Genomic DNA, 17,540 nt, shown 5'->3' on the forward strand with positions numbered 1-17,540 from the left:
TAAACAGCGCCTCGGTATAGATAAAATGTAAGAATGCAAAAGAATGACTAAAACTCTTTATTATCTCGTCTGTCATCCATCCCATTTCTCACTGAAAATAAATCAGTAATGTAGGGAATTCCAAATAGCATTTCGGCTAAATAAAGTACACGTAACAGATTACTTTACAGCAATTGCGTTATGCCCCTAGACAAACTGCAATACTTTTAGTCACGCTAAAATACTGTCCAATTGAGTAGCTTGTTAAAGCTCTAGTAGTGGTTGTCCAATGGCTGGACACGTTAGTGAGAAGCCGCAAGCTGGCAGGAAGGAGAAGATGTTATTGTAGAGTCAATGAGACAGAAAGCGCAGACTGAAGGGGGAGCAGATGTTACAGAGCTATCATGAAATAGTAACACATGCACAGGATTGTACTTTGGGGGGTTTGTTGATGTTTTTCTGTGGCATTTTATCTTTACGCACAGTTGGCATTTGTTTTGCTGTGATCACGTAGCGCTGATTGCTCAAGGACTTGTTTCCCATTACCAGGACAAACAGCACAGGCTGGACCGTGTTAAGACCAGTAATTCTGATACAGGTAGGTTTACCTTCATTACATATCACACTGGCTGCTGAAGAAATCCATCGTAGGTTCGTGATCTTTATTTACTGTAATGCCACCAATGCATATATTACGTGATGTTATACATGGGCTGCTTTGCTGTTGTGAGCAATTGCCTGATACGTGTAAGCCTCGTAGTGCATTAATGTATGGGCAGCTACCTTCGCTGCAATGGACAAACAGACCATGATGTGTGTGCTGTTCGTAATGCATTTCAAAGCCATGTATTTTAGTGAATTCTAGGGTGTTTAATTTAATCGCTTGGGTCAGTACAAGGATTATCGTTTGATTTCAAGACTGGAATTACAATTTTACATATGAAGAAAAACCTTCAAACCCAATAATGCTTTCTCAAGTAATTTTTTATTAAGTCGTATTATTTCCCCACAAAAGTAAAGGAAATAGTATTTTTTAGAACTCGGGGTTACTATTAACAACAAATGTACCCTAATTCTTTTTGAAGCACGAATATGTATGTACCTTTATATATATGCGTGTAATTGGGGGGGGGGATCATCCACTTCCTGCCAAGTTATTGGCCGAAGTGTGCAGTATATTACCATTTGACATGTCTGTGATGTGGGAGGGTAAAGGGATGAGTAGTTACGTTTCCTGGGATACTGCCACATATACAGTCAGAGAGATGCAGATCACTAGCTTTCACATGCTTAACATAGCAGCCAGAAAACACGGAAATGCACAAGATGAACTCCGTTGAACTTCCTAGAGATCATAGTTTTTTTTTAAATGTTGGTTTTTATCTAAGATACTTCTGTTTACCTCCTATGTGTGACTGAAATGCTAAATTCAATAATTCAGCATTCTCAGAATTTGAACTGATTCAATGCTCGAAAACCGATATCTTGGGAATCTTGAAAATATGAGAATGATTCTTAGCATTTTGCATCTTAATGCAAGTAGTTGAAACTTTATAGCTTACGTTGATTCAGATTGCGGTATCTCTTTTGTTGCATGCTAGATTTTGAAGTTCAATGTCATGTTATCTTTGGATTCCAACTGCGAGAGCTGTTTTACGAGTTAAATATTGGTATACTAATTATTACATTTGCTCAAGGCATCTTTGGCGAATTTGTAAAATGACTTTTTTTGTAAAAGTAAGCATGACTTATAAATAACACCTGGTAAGTTAGGAGGACCAAGAATTTGCTGAGTGCTATTAATGAAAATAGCAATACGCCTGTAGTCAATAAATACAACATTGATTAATTCCTTTTCATTGTTCTTGGTCCAATAAGCAACATTATTCATGGTTTTAATTTTAAACAGTGTACTTTGTATTTTAGAGAGAGGTGGATTTTATGTATAATTTTTGTTTCAGTTCAAGCCATGAATTCCTCACGTCTTGGCAAACAATGGGTTCTGTCATTTTTTAATATATTTGTCTCCTTTTTAATATTTGCTAAAGGTTGTCAATTTGAAAAAATGCACTTAAAGAGTATAAATCAGAAGTGAAAATTCCTGGCCTTGGAGAGCCACAGTCCAGTATGTTTTATGGGTCACTCTTAAACTGTCAATATTAATTGTCATTTCATCATTTCTTAAACCTGAGTAGGTGATTTGTGCAATTTAGAGAAGTTTATTTGTTAAATTGCAATTCTCAATTTTAGAGATTAAACCTGTAGCTTCCTAGTACCAGAGTCACATTCTGTGACTATATTGAATAAATTAATTTGCTGAATTGACCATAGCTTGCATGCGTTTCATGTTTTTGCAAATTGATTGCTTATGGATGACATATGTAAAAGGCTTTAAAATGAGAACTTTCAGCATATCTAGATTGTTTGGTTCTAGTTTATGTGGTTTCAAGAGCTCATCCAGTGGATGTTAGTTTTGAAAGAAGGCTTTGTATCTGCTTCAAGATTCCCAACACCCTTTATTTAAAATGGTACCTCCTGATCTGAATTCAGAAGTACACGTTTCTGAAGTATCTACTTGTGTTCTCTGACTCGTGGTTCATTGGTGGGTCTGAAGAAGTTCAGTGGTGTTCACGTAAGGCCTGCTGAATTGTGGCTTTCCAAGACCAGGGTCTTACACTTCTGATTTACAGGATTAGACACTTCTAGTTTAGGTATATTTAATATCCATGCAAATCTTTTTCTTCATTGTTATTCTAGCTGTTTAAGAAGGTTATCAATGAATAGTTACATTGACAAGAACAGCTTTTTGTTAGCTTTTTCTTGCTTGTATTTTATTATTTTTATAAATATAAAGCTATTATCAGAATTAAGTTTCCAGTTGCCAGTAATCCCAAAACATCAAGCATTATAAATATGAATGAGTGTAAAGTCTGCTAATTAACATTTCCAGTTTGACAGGGGGTATAGTGCTAGGGAGAAAGGAGGGTGGAAGAAAAAAGAACATACAGTTCAAAAAAATAAAATCAATATTATTACTAGGAAGTAAAAATAATACACCTTTACCAATATCTCTCAAAGACCCCCTTCTGGGGTATTAACTGATAGACAGATTTTTACCATCTCATAAATCTGTGAAACAATAACAATTCAGTTTTCTTTGTTTGAGGTATCACTTTGGAACCATTTACATGACATAGCTTTTTTGCTTGCTGCAAAACATGCTTTAAGCAGGCATTTATCTATACCTTCAACCTCATCAGGCAGATTACCCAGATACAGAGCTGAACAAAATTTTGGTATTTCTAAACATAATATATCTTGGATCAAAAACTACACTTCTTTGCACTAGGACTGAATTCTGAGACCCTGTCAATATATGTGAGGATGACCTGCTTCCCCATTACCACAATCTCTCCAACATGGTTGTGGCAAACTATTTTTGAGGTTATAAATAGCCGAATTTGTACTTCAAAAAAAGGTCTTATTGCCAGTAGGTTTACAAAAGAAACAAATGTAACACCACTCGTGCCACTGTTCCATATGGTAAGGTTTTTTTGTGCAACTCTGATACAGTAGATAGCAAGCTTTAATAGTGAGATTTCAAAAACAACAACAATTTCATTCATAAAGCACTTTTCATCCAAAGGAGCACATGCACTTTTTTTAATTTAATGCACTTAATTCATCCACCACTCAAGTGCTGTATTCACCTTGGTGACACGTGGTAGGATTGTGTACGTCCAGAGTGGAATTTACACAGGGCAGTAGGTTTAACACCCATGCTCTTATATGCTGTGCCATATTATCTTTAATGATGAAGTAGTGACGTTTTCAGATTGAAGGGACCTCTTCCATCACACTTTTTCCAGTAATCATTCTGGGAAATTTGTTTGAAAATTCTGGACTTCGGGGAATTGTGCCAGTCATTGGTCCACCAACAAAACTTAACAGACTGTTTTTGCTTTGAGAGATATTTTAAGTATATTCACTTAGTCTTGGGGTTCAAGGTTAATGACATTCCATTTTACTATTAATTGTTTATTACTTTCATATGTTGAATTATAATTCTTGTGGTTGGCCATGGATGAGTATAATACAGACTGTGAGAAATTAACCCCTTGTTTCCCTTATACTTACGTATTTACCAACCATGGTTTTGCTAACCAGTTTTCAGTGGTTAGTGACAGAAACCTGTATTTAATATAAGATATTTCTTATACAGTAATAGTCATGACTGTGAAACATGTATACTGCATCTGTATGTACAATGAAAAACATTTTTAATTAGTGCATATAGAAGGAAGTACTTCCCCACGCTCACCAACCTTGAAAAATATATATTCTCTTGCTGTTAATGGTCCCTGCGTTTTGAGCACTGCTGGTTTACATCCTGGCTCAGCTGTGCAGCATATCTTGGATCTAAAGTAGTGTTTACAGTTGTTGTGGACCATGTTCATATTTTATATGTCTCCATATAATTGTGAACAGTGCTGTACTGGTGTAACAATGGGAAATGAGACATTTATAGTACATGAGGTTTGGGAGAGAAAACTAGATGTGGCCATTTTACCTCTTCCGAGCAAGCAGTAGATACATTCATGTAGAGATTGGTTGGGAAGTGCAGATGTCCTGTCAAAATTTGTTTATTAGGGCTTTTTAGGCCACAAAAGTGGATTAGCTTTCATAGTGAACTTGATGAACTTGTTTTGAAATTTACAAATTGAAGTCCAAACCAGAAAACACAATGCATTGGTGATTACCAGATATAAAAGTTACCTCTGTACTTGCATTTCAGTTCGTCAGTCCTGGAAAATGAAGAATTCACCCGTTTTATATCAGATTGTGCTGTGATGATTTGGTGGATGTAGCAGATAGCTTAAAGCAATTTTCTCTTTTAAGGTTTTGCTGCACAATAACCAAAAGTAAATTGGAAGGTGAAGCCTTGTTTTGTAATTCCACCATATTTACATATACATTATAATTGCAGTCAGCTTTTCCTTGAATAGGCGTCCATAGAATTTGAGTTTTTACTGCTCAGCTGAATAAGGCAAAAATCTGAAACTATATGATGATCAAAGTGTCTTCTAACATTTTTTTCCCTTGTAATGAGATTAAACAGGCAATGGAGTTATGATATAGATTAAAGGGAGTAGTAATTATTAGTTGGAGTTAAGGTACTTTACGGTCAGCCACATATCAGTAGTAGACATGCTTGTGACCTATTTTACCATAACTCAACTATCACTGCGATGTTTCCTGAGCTCTTCTGTAATGCTACTTGACTTGACTGACAGTATAATTCTGAGACTAGAGGACATACTGTATTTTCTCCTAGTTATCACAAATGCTTAAAAGTGTGTTACATAATATGTTATTTTTACTGTTATATATTATTCACATTAGTTTTTTGTGAAACTGCCATAACTGTCCACTTTTTCAGTTTGAGCTCTGCAGAAATGATGCAACCCTACTAGACAAGTTGTAGGATTCAGTGTGAAGTATTATCTGAAGGATGACCCTATCCATTCTATACTACTGTTCCCTCAGTGGTGGAGCTATGGGAGGTGCAGTTGTACGGGAGTACAACTATACATAGGCCCACTTTTAATATATGATAGAACACCAGGAGTTAAACACTATTTTTTTTAAAGTATGACACTATTATGTTTGTTGTGATTCACTTGCAATTATTACACTAAGACTGAAGGCTACTGGTCCAGCTGAAAAAGATATTAGAATTTACAGGAGGGAGAATATTGTAGTAGAGGCATAAATAATGCGAAGCATTTTTTTCAGTGTGAAAACAGTAAAAGTGAGTTTGCCAAATTAATGGGGGATTAATAATGGAAGACAATGAAGATAAAGTTAACATACTTTTTCAGGCGGGCAGTGTGGTGGCTCTGTGGCTAAGGATCTGCGGCTGTGGCTGGAAGGTTGCTGGATCATATCCTGCGGCTGGCAGAGGAATCCTCCTCCGTTGGGCCCTTAACCCCAGCTGCTTAACGGGCGCTGTATAAATGGCTGACCCTGCGCTCTGACGCCAAGTTTCTCTCTCCCTGTCTGTGTGTCTCATGGAGAGCAAGTTGGGGTATGCGAAAAGATAAATTCCTAATACAAGAAAATGTATATGGCCAATAAAGTGATCTTCTTATCTTATAAATTAATTAGTAAATGATCTATTGCAAACAATAGAATATATCTTTAACATGCCCCCATATTATAGATCAGGCATCTATACCCGACATTACTGGGTAAATTTGACTAACTTGTGCTGAGTTTTTGGGGGGCTGAATGGTATGTTCTCAGACATAATTAAGTAAATTAGTTTTTTAACAGACCCCTAGCTAGAATATTTCAACTTAGAATGGAAACAGTACCCACAGTTTGGGGAATTACAAGTTAACATCAATCCACAAAAGGGGGAACAAAATTAAACCAGGAAACTACAGACCAATCAGTCTTACTTCTGTTGCCAGTAAAGTAATGGAATAGATAGAGGAGGAAGGAAGTAAGAAATTGATCGTTAGAGCTAAATTAAAGAATTCTTAGAACTCTTTATTGGTAGAGGTCTTTGAAGAAGTACATTAGATGACACTAAAACACAATATATATTTGGATTTCCTGAAAGCTTTTAATAAGATCTTTACCAAACATTGATTCTCTAATTAAAAGCTATAGGAATCCCAGGTAATGTAAAGTGCCAGTATAAGGTCTTTACACCCTTTCCAGAGTAACACATTTTGTGGCCTAACTCAAATCAAGACGCATTAAATAAGAATGTATTTTTCCTTTATTTACATATTACACATCTTAATTGTAGGCTGTTAGGCCACATAATGTGTTACTTTCTATGTGTTATTCTCCTATGTCTTCGTGATTGTACAAAGGCCTGTAGGAAATGCAGTATATTGATTGTAGCAATTAAATTTGCTAATTATGAAATGCATTTTGTGTATTTCATAAGTAAATGAAATTAAGCCATACCATATTACATACCTGCCAAAAACATAAAAGCTGGGTTCTCAAAACATTGGAAGAGAGCAGGGGCTACACTTCTGGGGAGGAGAAGTTGAACCACCTATTGATGACCAGGAATTCCAACAAGTGCCTGGGCAGTGAACTTGAGCCTGGTTCACTGAAGAGAAGCCAACTACTGTCTCAAATTGGCTTACAGCATTAGCGATGATTAAATTGCAGTAATGTCACCTTATGGTCAGTTGGAGAATACTAATCTAAGGAACAGCATACAATCTACTTAAAATATAACGTATACACAAATAAAGCTTTACATTGTATAAAAAAGCTCTTGTACGCCCGCTGTTCCTTTCCTGAGAGACATTACTCAAGATGTTGATTTTCAGCTCGGAAGATTCATTTAAAATAATTGAGTTGGCTCTTTTTTATTTTATTGTGGTGCTGCTAATGTCTGATGTCAGAAGACAGGGAGGGAGGTCCGTAACAATATGTGCACGTGATGGTGAAGGTCTGCCACTGCGATCCCTTTTCAATTCTATATCACCTTGTATTTTTAATACTTGCATATTACGCATAGTGCTGTGCTCCTGTTTGCCAAAGCTCTTTCTGCTCCAGTGTGGTATTTTATAATAATTTGCTAAATTTAATATTACTGGTATTGGAACAGGTAAAGGTCTATTCCATGCTGAATGTCTTGAATGTCTTTCAGATGCCCTGTGCAGATGAAGATGTAGAGATCAGAAAGATTGTGGCTGTTAGAAATGAAGAACTTTAATGAATTTATGGTTTATATTAAGTTTTTTGTTCAAGGCTACTAATACTGAGAAACTGAAAAAGGTGTGTAATTTTTGTTGTTTCCCTCCACTTGGAGCATGATCATGTGAAAATACCTTCATTTTAAATGAACCCCAAAAATGTTAGACGGAATGAGTGCTAAACTCAGAGTGGCTCGCTCTGTTCAGATTATAGTTGTGGATGCATGAGACATTGCAAAGAAAATGGAGAACCTAGACCTTATAGCTAGTGCTCAAAAATATCTTTCCTTCAGTTGGTTGCGCTTCTGAACGATGAAATAATGCGGATGTTAGTGAACACCATTTCATTGAAACTCTAGTTGTATTACAATACCAACATAAGATCCAGAACTTCCGAATGAGTATTGATCATTCCATCGTGATGGATATTAAATTAGACAACACAGTATCATGAAGTCTCAAGGGCTGTGAAATGTATTATTTTATGCTTCTTGCTATTTTCTAAGATCGTCATGTAACTTTTACTGCCATTTAGATGGCATTTTTATTGAGTAAAACATGTAGCAGTTTTTGGACAGCTAAACGTCTCCCTGTTTTGGCTAAACAGACGCCATGGCATTTGCCCAGTATGATGGCAGGAAAAATGTAGTACAGTGGAGGGAACCCTTTTAGTTGCGTTTAAAGATAGAAACAATGCATTTATTTAAATGGTTTAATAAACACACCAACCTCATTTTGACATGGTTTTCAGGTTGCCTCTTCTCACATAGTAGATGAACTGCATATTCATGGGGACAAAAACAGCCCAACCTCCCATTAGGGAGTAAATAGCAAGGATTGAATGACTATATTAGTTTTATATGCAGCCATAAATATTACAGCCCTTTATGTTATTTATTTCTCTATACTTTAACACCCAAGGCAGCACCTTATGAAAGTGAGCGAAATCCAACATTGGTAAAGGGTTAGGGGCCCTGTTTCCCTTCCCATGATTTTTTTGGTGGGGAGTGCGTTTCTCCTACACTGACTTTTTTCCGTAATTCATAATTATTCATGTTTCAAATTCAAAATAGCATGGGATAATGAGGCTAATGTCAGAATATGGGGTCATCCATTCATTTTAAGTTTCTCTTCCTATGTCACTTGAGGGGTGGTTCAAGGGTTAGGGGAAGAGAGTAGTTACTTATTGCCTCACTTCCACAAATTATTTTTTCGTCTAAGAAATAGTTAAGAGTTTTTGGATCTTTCTAAGATAAATTGTTTGTTAAGTAATCTCAATTGTAAAAGAAGAATCATTCACATTCATGCAAACCATATAAACATAACTTTGGAAACAATGTTACATTGAATAAGTGAGTAACTATCCTTGTTTCAGAATGCTTGCACTAATGTCTGCTACTGGATCTACTTAATTTGACAGTTGAGATTAAAATTGTGTTAAAAGAGAGATAAATTCAAGTATTCTAAATTCAATAAGTAAAGAAAAAAAGTAAATGCACAATATGTCTATACTGCCTCCTTAATGTCTATCATGACATAGTCTCCATAAGTAACTACTGTACTACTTTGTAGTTTACCAGTGTGATGAGAATGACGTATTCTGCCACTGAAAACAGAGACCGACTGGTGTTTTAAGATTTTGTTTCATAATCCATTTTATCCCTTAGAGAATTTAAGCATTGTTTCTGCAAAAACATGCAATTGGGAGACTTGTTCAGTAAAAACCAACATATGACAAAATTTCTGTTTGCCTTTAATTTGTAATTTAATTTAAAACATCCATAAAGAAGCTTCTTCGAAAAAGGCTGAGGCTCCTCAATGCATAGGATGAATTGTGTAGGTATTCACAATGACTGTCGCAGACACAAGAGCACACCCCTACGACTTGCGACTCACAACCAGTTTGATTTTGTCTTAGTGAGACGCAAGTCGTAGGGGTGGGCTCTTGTGTCTGTGACAGTAAACAGCCAATGAGCGAATGAGCGCTCAACAATGCCCACAAACAGTGAAGAACAATGGCAGCTGCAAATAAAGAAGGAAAACAAGTGTTTTGGACTGTGCAAATGGAGGAGAGGCTCATCAAATTTTGGAGCCAATACAGATGTCTCTTTGATGGTTCGTGTTTGTCGTTTGTTTACTTTCGTGCGGTGCTCCTCCTCTTATTCCGGTGTGCTCCATGTTGATTGGCGGCCAAAATGAGGCAACCTCACGGTACTTTTGCGGTGCAATACAAGATTTGGAACCGTGATGAAAAGATGTGAGAGAATCTTGTAATTTGTCACCCCCTGCGATTCATAGTTGTATAATTTGAAACCCTCTAGAACAGAAAAGGCAGCGAGATTCAGGAACTGCAGTTGTTAAAGTTGACATGCTCTCCGACTAGAAGTCATGTCGATGTCATGTAGTGTGACACCGTCTTAATTCATCAAGAACTGTGATTATGGGATATGGGCGAGTCTCCTATGAGAAATTAAGCCAGAACTTACCTTGTTACCTCCAGGTATGTAAGTCCTGCATTGACAATACCCTTTGCTCACTCATGGGTTTTTTTCCATCTTGAGTCCAGCATCCTTTGTTCTTTTTGAAAAATGCCCTGGTTTTGAATCTCGAATGTTTTTGACTATGGCTTTTGGATCTCCCCTGTGTTTTGTTTGCGCTCTCCTGTTGCATTGACCCTGCTTGTTTAAACATATATTGGACTGATTCTAGTGCCATGGAACTCTGCCTGTTTTTCGACTCTACTTCGGACACTCCGTTGTACTTAAATCAGTTCCTCTCAGCTCATCTGCTTGCCTGTTGGACCATGGCTTCGGATTCTGAAAGAAACCCTTAGTTCCCTTTTTGTCTGCCTGCTTGTTTTCTTCCAGCAGAGGCTGCGTGTGGACTCTTTCTCTTGTATTCTGGCCAGCACAGCCTTCACTTCAGTGAAGTGGATTTGTCAATCTCCTAATGGACTATAACATGTCGGGTTTTTGACCCATACCAGTATACTTGTATACTTAATATAGTAAATGATCCTGCTAAAAGAGTGCTTCACATGTGAGTTAGAATTTAGACAAAGACCTGAGACAAATTGAGTTCTGCTTGCACTGCAGTTTTCTGGTGGTGTATATGTAGAGAAAGAACATATGTATTTAGGCTTGTCCTTTTTTAGGTGGTTTTATTGGGAAGAGTTTAGCTTTGTTCACACTGTGATACATTTCACGTTTATTTTGAAACTCTTAGAATACCTTTCCGACAGTATTTGCAGTCATAATGAGGGGAGCCCCTCTATCGACACAGTATGAGAGCATTTTCTTAGTTCTCTTTTATTAAAAATGGCTATTTAAGAAACAGTTTCCTGTTGTGCATGCTGTAACAAAGTGAATTAAACTAAAGAGACTCGCTAAGTTTGTTAGAATAGGGTGGAGTATTGTACTTTAGGTCTAAAGATAAGTCATGACCTGCTAAAAGTTTCTCTGTTGTTGTACAATAATAGCTGGCACTAACTCCACAGCTCTGTATTCAGTGGCTTATCAAGCATAACTAATCCTTACAATATCCTGAGATTGTTCAGTTTTAGAACAGAATGCTCTTCTAGTGCATCTTTTTTCTTTTTTCAGTTTAGTAAGAGGTCAAATAAGGGGTGTGCAAACTTACACTGAACCTCAGTAATATATTTTTAAATAACTTAGCATTTAAATTCCATATTGAAATGTGTTATTTTCAGTATATATATTCATATAAATGATATGTAAAAGAAATGGTATTGGTGGGTTGAAACTTTTTATATAATGTTTCTAATTTTCAGTTTTGGAATGTAATGCAATCTCAGTTTAGTAGTGTTGCAGTGTCTAATATGTTTCATTCTTAGCTGAAGAAGATATATTTTTCTTTTCTGTTGGAGTTGAGCAATTTTGTTGCTTTTACATCTGCCTACTTTAGGTTATGGATGCCTGTGTGACATCACTAACAGAGAAGAAAAAAATCTTGAAAAGTAACCTTTATTTCCAGCCTTCTATAAATTCATACCATTGTCATAAACTAAATCTTAATAAAGATTAAATGAATGAATTAAGTGAATAAAAGGATATGTCCAAATATCCCTAAATTTGTGTGTGTAGGGGGCTTGTTGTGTTATTATTGGTGGGAGAATCTAAATATTGTATCCGTGCAGGATAGAAAATAAAGAAAATGGTAAAAAAATATCTTAAGTTGCTAAATCACATTCTGTCTCAACGTATCGGGAAAAGGTTTTGATTAATTTTCTTGCAAAACTGGCTGATGTCGAATGCCTTGCATGTGAAGGTTCACAGACCTCCAGGGGAATTCTCTTGCAAAGAGATTCTTCCAGGAGAAGGGATACTTGCATTTTTGGCTTGTGAAAGGGTCATTGGTCCTCAGTTGACTCTACATGCTTCAACAGAGATCATTCTGGCAGTGACATACTTAGCAGAGACTGCATTTAATGCACTTGTGTCCATCAAAACAAAGGCACGCAACAGACTTCATTTTCTCAGTGATTTCTGACTGGCAGTCACCAATCTGACACCAAATATTCCATTATTATTATTAAAGGAAGTCATTAAGAGCGATTCTTAACAGTGGGACTGAGGTAAGACTGCTTAAATGTTGCTTTTTATTTAATATAAGAAAAAGGCCTACTAAACATTATTGTTTGGGTTGGAAGGTACTGTGCATTTTTACAGGGGGAAGAGGTTGCATTTTTTGGCGTGCGTGTTCAAAGGGGCTGTTACTTTAAAAAGGTTGGGAACCCCTGATCTAATTCATTTTCGGAGGGGAGCTGGAACCTATTGGCAAGCAACGGATACAAAGCAGTGTACACCCTGGAAGAGACTCCGTTACGTTGCAGGGAACACACAGACATGCACACACTCGCACCAGGGCCAATTTTCCCAGAAGCCAATTACCATACCAGTGAGTATCTGGACTGTGGGAAGATACCAGAGCAGTCAGAGGAAACCCACACAATCATAGGGAGAATATACAATATACTTGTGTCCCAGCATTGTGAGGCAGTGATGCTAACCACTGTCCCTAGGATCATTGTCAGTCCTGTTACTGAAAAGAAATTCCCCAATAAGTAACAATGGTTTACACCAAAAAATGAATTCTCCTGGATATAGTATCATCTCATAGGAAGAAGAAAGAAAGCAGGCCCCTGGTTAAGACTAATTTTAATATGATTATTTCAAAACAAATATTTTAATGAGTAATATTAAAATAGGTGTCAGAATTATTGAATCTCCTGTTTCTAGTACTTAGTCCAGTCTCCTCTGGCATATTTAACAGAACAAAGCCTTTTACTGTAATATTTAATAGAACTAGGGAACACATTGTGAGGTATCTTGGACCATTGCTCTAATGCAGAAATTTTCCAGATCCTTGATGATCCTTAATGTGCTTATGGGCTGCCCTCTTCAATTCAGACCACGGTTTGTCTGGAGATTAAGATGGCTGTTTCAAAACAAAAATAAACAAACTGATTTTGTTTTAAGTCAAACATTCCTTTGTTAATATTGAGGTGTGTTTAGGGTCATTGTCATGCTGAAAGGTCCAAACAGGTTTTTGGCCAGAATATGCTGATAATTAGTAGAGTTTGTGATGCCATTGATCTTAACAAGGGCTTCAGGGCCAGTGGCAGCAAAACAGCCCCACAAAATCAATAATCCATTGCCATATTGCACAGTGGGTATGAGGTTCTTTTCTTTGTATGTACTCCTCTTCTAACACCAGACGTACTGATGGTGTGCATGACCAAAAGTTTAATTTTGGTTTCATCTTACCATTGCATGCAGTTCCAATCAAAGTCCAGTGGTATTGCGCAAACCAGCTTTTTTCTGGCAGCCCTTCCAAATAGCCTGTTAGCATGGATGTACCGTCTAGCTGTTGATTAGGAGACTTGATGAACCCAAGATGCAACCAGACATTGCAGTTCTCTAGCTGTGACCTTTGGATTCTTTTTTACCTCCCTCACCATTTTTCCCTACTGTGTGTGGGGCCAAGAAGCGCTTGTGTCCTCTTTCTGGTAAGTTAACTGTTTTAGTGGTTTTGAACTTCCTGAATATTGCCCTAATACTGTTAAGTGCTATATTTAACTCTATATTATATAGCTATATTTTTAAATATTCATTACCTGATTTGTAAAGACCAACAACTGTTTTTCTCTTGTAAATTTGTCACTTTGCTTTTCCCCATGGCAATGGATTACATAAGGTTTTTTAAATGTGTGTTACCTCTTTTCTCATACCATGGGAAAACATTTATACCAAGTCCAAAAAAAACGTTCCTTGGGACTTAATACCCATCGTGGGCATAAAATATAGCTCATTATCTGTGCTGTTTATTTTATAAAGCTTTTTTTGTTCTTTAACAAGGGTGCCAATAATTCTTGAGCCCACTGAAAATGACATCTGAATTTTTGGAACATGGGGGATTAGCTACAATACATCTAATTGTATAGATCAATGACTTAATATTACACGGTAACCCTTGGCAGCCCCAGAACTCAGAAATTCTTTTGTTTTTAATCATACTCCACTGAAAGCTGTCTTAGGTGCAGGAACTAAACTTTTGTGTGAGGCTGCAGTAAGGGATGTGTTTTTTACTGTCATGGAGGTGGGTGTTGTTTCTGGCATATTTGGAGCTGAATGATTCTCACTGATAATTCTGTTTCTCCCCTGGGTGAAAATATTTTTTCTGCTAAATACTCCCAACTCTACTGCTGTACCTGTGCCTCTCAATTCGAGGTTCTGTCAACCAATGATGAAGATATTCAGGCAAGTAAAGCAGAGGCAGTTATCTTTCTTCTATCAGAGAGACTGAGCATATGAATAGACCCATTAAGCTTAGATTCGGTTAATGTATTTAAAACCACAGGATGGTTGCAGTACTCTTTGCATATGGTGCATTTTAATTGTTCAGAGTTCCTGTAAACATGAATTTAGTTTCTTTGCTCGGGTTTATTTATTTTTTTGTATCTGAAGTTGAATCTGTACTGTTACTCTGCTGCAGATACAGTATGTAGTCACTACTGGGAGACTGATAGCTATTCTATCCATCCATTTTCTAACTGCTTTATCTAGTATATGGTCACTAGTCATACCTACCAGTATGTCTTGGTACTGTGGAAGGATACCAGTGCAGCCAGAAGAAAGCCAGACAATCTCGAGGAGAACATACAAACTCCAGGCAGCCCAGGCCCGGAGGTTAACAACACCCATTTTTTAATAACTTTTACAACATGTTTTTATTTTTCATTGTGGTTAGAATTCTGGGAAAGACATTGTAGCTGTGCTGTTCAGTTCTAAATGTTTGGGCATCTACTATCAATAGTTGACTACTATTTACTGTGTCAACAGATACAAATTTATTTAGTCATTTTTTTGTGTGTGTGAAACATTAAAAATATCCTTGACCTCAAATGACAGTTTTCTGATTTACATGGGAGTGTGGAGTGTAGTTATAATGATAAATGTAGTTTTTTGAGACTTGGATTTTGGGTGGGTGGGGGTGATTGAAAACTGACTTGGACTGAGAGTGAGAGCAATAATGATCAGATTAAAATGAGACACTTCATGTCACTAAATTAGGACTCAGTGAAGTGCAGTGAAGTTTGTTTTTTGTTAGCGACTAGCTGCCTCTGTATAAAATAAGCAAAGAAGAAGTGGCCACATAGGAAAACTCATTGGCTGCCCGTTTTTTAAAAGTTGGTTTTAGTAATAACACCATAAGATACTTGCTGTTTTATAATTAAAGCTTTTAAGAATTTTGGCAGCACAATTAATATGTCACCAAACTGAAACATGAACATCTTCTGAATGTGCCTGACTTTCAGACTACTGTTGTGCCTTCTTTATCCATCTGCCTTCAGTGGATGGTTTATTTATTTCTAGAATAAATACATTGTAGCCGTGTTCTGTACATTATGAGCGTCTTAAATGAAATTTTACAGAACGACTTTGAAGAGGGACCCAAAAGAGACAGTTCTACTTGAGTTATCTAGTGTACTGTTTCATTTGTTGTTGGTAAGATTTGTGTAGATAATAGAAATGCAAGTATAGACAAATATCAGACCTTTTAAAGGAATTGCACTGATTCTTTAAAACAATCTGTGTGATTCATGTTTCTGGTTTCCCTGTTATAGTGTAGCCTAATTTAATTTCCCTTGATCCTTGTCAAGAGAACCAAGCATGATGTGAAAGGATCAATTGCACAGAAAACAACAAATGAAAAGTCTGCATCAAGGCTTTATGGTTCAGCTTCAGTACTGCTTATATGCAGTCCCTTAGGGAAATGGTCATTCTTTAAGAGAATAGTGGCATCAAATATTAAAGAGCTGAAAACCCAGGTTTGCATAACTATAAAACATAATAGAGTCAGAGCTGTATAAATTCAAAAATTGTTCATCACTGACCTCTTGGAATTATGGGATTAAACTGTGTGTAAAATGCGTTCAAATAAAGAGCAAAATTAATTTAGTACTGTGTGTACTATTTTTCATTTGAAATGTTGGCATAGAATTCAAAAGCCTAAAACTATTCCAATTTTAGAAATGGCAGGAGACAACTAAAGGAAACTTCAGCATACTATTTAAAATGATTATCTTGGTATACAATATGAATGTCCCTCTACGTTTTAATGAAGGGATAACTGGCTATAATAACCGTGGCTCTTTTGTATCACAATGACTTAATCGAATGGAAATCTGGTGTGAAAAAATCTGAAACATGAACTTAACCAAACTGCCATTCAGGTTGTATTCGCTCATTTTATAATGTCCTCAAAGCCAATGAGAACTTAAACACAGCAGATTTCTTCCGAATGAACAATGAAGCATAAACAAGAGGACACACATTAGGAACTATGTGGAAGTGCATTTAAAAGAGGGACCAGGAGGCACTCCTTTACTCAAGGAGTTGTAAGAGTGTCGATATACTGGCTTTTTCAAGAACTGGCTTTAGGATCAATTAAACTTACTACCAGACATGATAGATGGACTGAATGGCCTCCTCTTGTCTGTAATCTTACTTTTGTTACAGTGTAAAAACTGCAAAACATCAGCAGAATTCAACACTGCCAGTCTCAAGAAATGTTTTTCACAGTGCAGCTTCCTGTGAGTCCTTCCGTAAATACGAGCTCCTGTACTGATGCTTGTCCGCTGTCATGCCAGTGGCATCACTTAATATCTCCATGGAAACATCCGATTTTTGCTATGAACAACACAGGGCAAAGGAGTCACAAGGCACATTTTTTATCCACTTTTGTACTTACATTTGTAGATAAAATGCTGCTGTGCAGCTGACTGGATATCCTTATTGGTGGAAGCTGTTTGGAAATGTGTATAAAGAATAGAAAGGAATACTGTATTTATAAAGAATATTCAACAAGCTGGCAGTGTTTCTTGACAAGATAACTGATTATTAATGTTTATATTATAAATATAATATTTATAAATGTTGGCTGCAGGCCAGCTGTTTTTAAAGGATACAAAGGAATACTGTATTTATAAAGGATATTCACTCAACTGCTGATCAGTATTATAAAATATTGATTTGTAGTTGAGTAAAATATTGACATACATTAAAAGCTATTCCAACAGTTAGGAACATCTGTCATATAAAATGTTTACAACCATTCCAGTTAAATGTTGTACAAAACATTGTATACATGTATAAAAAAAGTGGAATAGTTGCTTCAACTTCTGTACTTAATATAGTAATTGCAAGTCCGTCGTTTCAAGCTGTTGTATCCAATGTATCACAACTTTCAATCAAAAGCACAGAGGACTTGGAAAAGAAACGTAAATTTTTTAAGGAAATTTTACAAAGT

The 17,540-nt window shown here is 36.5% G+C and overlaps 1 protein-coding gene across 2 annotated transcripts in view; it reads left to right on the plus strand.

The window, feature by feature from the left end:
• Nucleotides 1-281: 281 nt before the first annotated feature.
• The window catches only part of LOC148648898 (hyccin 2-like), a 156,104-nt gene continuing 138,845 nt past the window's right edge, over nt 282-17,540 (plus strand). For both annotated transcript variants that reach the window (XM_088607246.1, XM_088607245.1), the window contains exon 1: nt 282-577. The gene's annotated coding sequence lies outside the window, so the exon portion shown is untranslated. The remainder of the gene's footprint in view (nt 578-17,540) is intronic.

This window comes from Lepisosteus platostomus, chromosome 14, assembly GCF_059453375.1.
Source record: "Lepisosteus platostomus isolate fLepPlt1 chromosome 14, fLepPlt1.hap1, whole genome shotgun sequence".
In the NCBI taxonomy this organism is placed as follows: Eukaryota; Metazoa; Chordata; class Actinopteri; order Semionotiformes; family Lepisosteidae; genus Lepisosteus; species Lepisosteus platostomus.